General features: G+C 33.6%; 1 protein-coding gene across 2 annotated transcripts in view; it reads left to right on the top strand.

Annotated features, from left to right (window-relative positions):
• zbtb48 (zinc finger and BTB domain containing 48) overlaps nt 1-2,459 on the top strand; it is a 20,399-nt gene that overhangs the window by 3,266 nt on the left and 14,674 nt on the right. The gene's annotated exons all lie outside the window — the stretch shown is intronic.

Below are 2,459 nucleotides of genomic sequence, written 5' to 3'. Positions count from 1 at the left end.
TATTATTATTATTATTATTATTATTATTATTATTATTATTATTATTATTATTATTATTGTCATGATGGTTATTATTAATATATTGTAGCCAGTCACAGCAGGGAAGCTCTATACCATCAACATATAACAGGACAGGAGATGAGGAAGAGTTCGGGGAGGACACAGAGACAGAAAAAGACCAGGATGAGGGAGAACAGATGGGTGAGGGAAAACAGCAGGGTGAGGGAAAACAGGGAGATGAGCCAGATGAAAGAAAAAGGAAGATGAGCTTTAGTCTGTTCTGTTGGTGATGTGACTTTTTTCCATTGAAAACTCACGTTTAGAGAATGTTACAAAAAAAAAGTCAAATTTCATTCAACATGTGTGTATTTTTTTTATAATTAAGTGTTACACGTGCGCTAAAAAGTGCCCTCCCCCCCTCCTGAGCACCTGCCCCCCAAAATGTCTGTGCACGCCTCTGATCATCTGTTTATTTAAAGCGGTGGGTTTTGAGAGGTTAATTTATCTAAAGTAATACTTGAGTCAGATATTACATATACTATTAAACTTTAAAATGTAAAAATGCTGGTGAAGATTCTCAGTCATCCAGGACATAGTCATTGCAAAAAAACAAAATAACAATCCACTGGACTTTGTTTTTCAAGTTTGAAGATGTTTCGCTTTCCATCCAGGAAACTTTTTCAATTCAAAATGTCAGAAAAAGCGTTGAGTTCCATGTTTTTTAGAGTGGACCAAAAACAAAGCCTTGTCTTGAGTTGCGATGATGATTCCTTCCCGCTGTCATCGCATTCACAGGAAAAAATCGAAATCGACATAAGTCTTTTTTTTTTTTTTAAATAAGGGCATTTTTTCTTGAATTTAGGAGGTAAGTGAGACACTTTGCCAATGGAACAAGACAATTTACATTTAAAATAAGAAAGAACAAATTTATTGTCTTATTTCAAGTGCATATTATCTAATTATCTTATTTTAAGAGTAAATATCCTCATCTCATTGGCAATTAATAATTTTTTACCTACCGGTACTCAAATTAAGGGTAAATACACTTAATTTAAGACATTTTGACTTATTTCTAGATCGTTTTTCCAGTGTTGTTTTTGGATTGTTTTTTTAACTTTTTATTTAAATGTACAATTAAATAGTTAAATTTCCCAATAGGTTATTAAAATACATTTTAAAATGGTAAATTTAACAATTTCATTTAAGAATACATGGTTTGAAAACAGGAATGATTTTATTTTGTATTAATGATTAAATATAGATTGAAGCCATTGGCGTCTCCAGCCTGTTGCATCGTTATTTTTAGGGTCAAAGGGTGAAGGAACCCCTGATATAAACCATGTAGTTGTTGCTCTGGCTGATGTTCAGGGTTTATGTCTTATATTTCATATTTTATCCTGTTAAAAGGGTCTATTTGGACCCGTCTGACTACAGAACCTTCTTCTAAACAGTTATGGCCCCTGCATAGATGAAGTCAGGTTGTTGTTCTCGTCGCTCCACTGTAAAGGGCAGATATGTGAAGAGCATGACTAGGTGTCCCGTCAACAGGTTCTCCCGTCATCCCCCATGGGACTGCTGGCTTCCTAATGCTCTTTATCCTGTCAGTTCGAGGACCCAGCCATATCTTTGTAGTTTACCAGTTATGCCATGCTCTTTCTAAATGTAGATCATTAATAAAACTGCACTTGTTGAGATGTGGAAGCTTAGTTTATCACTTGAAAGCCTCACCCAGCTTTAAATTTCTCCACAGCTTTCATCCTGACCCATCTGGCTGTCATCATGTTGGTTGTTCCCTCATGTTCTTTATTAAACCTCTTAGTCCAGAAACACAACAACTGAATTTTACTGAATAAGGCTATAAACAGATGGACTCTACTAACTAGTTAGGTGACTTCTGATTAAAAGATAATTGGTTGTGCTGTATTTGATTTAGTGTTGGTAAAGAAGTTAGAATTCAGATTTCCTTTATTTAGTTTTGAAGACAAATAATTTTCCTTCCACTTCCTTAATGTTCTACTTTGTTTGCTGTTTCATATCAAATCCCAAGAAAAAAAACGTACATTTATTCATGATGCAAAATAAAGATAAATGTATCAATTGTACAGTGTGCTTTTATGACATCCTTGGAAAATAATAATTTGGTTTCAGAAAAAAACGTTTTCAGGTCTTAGAAATAAAGTTGTTAGTTCTTAGGTCTCACACTGGAAAAAATAGAAATATAAATTAGTCATTTTTTCTTAAAATAAGTGCATTTATTGCCAATTGCCATACCGCTACACTTGTGAAAGTAAAATCTGTTGGGCTCCTTTTGGCATCAAGACAATTATTCTTATTGCCACCTTGCCAGACAGGACACTGTAAAAAAATAAAAATAAAAAAAATAAGTGCATTTATTCTTAGATTGAGGAGGTAAAAGATACATTTTGCCAATGGAACAAGACAATTTACATTAAAATAAG

Source organism: Cyprinodon variegatus, unplaced genomic scaffold (assembly GCF_000732505.1).
Source record: "Cyprinodon variegatus isolate N-32 unplaced genomic scaffold, C_variegatus-1.0 Scaffold81, whole genome shotgun sequence".
NCBI classification, from domain to species: domain Eukaryota; kingdom Metazoa; phylum Chordata; class Actinopteri; order Cyprinodontiformes; family Cyprinodontidae; genus Cyprinodon; species Cyprinodon variegatus.
This window is presented reverse-complemented; position numbering and strand designations above follow the sequence as displayed.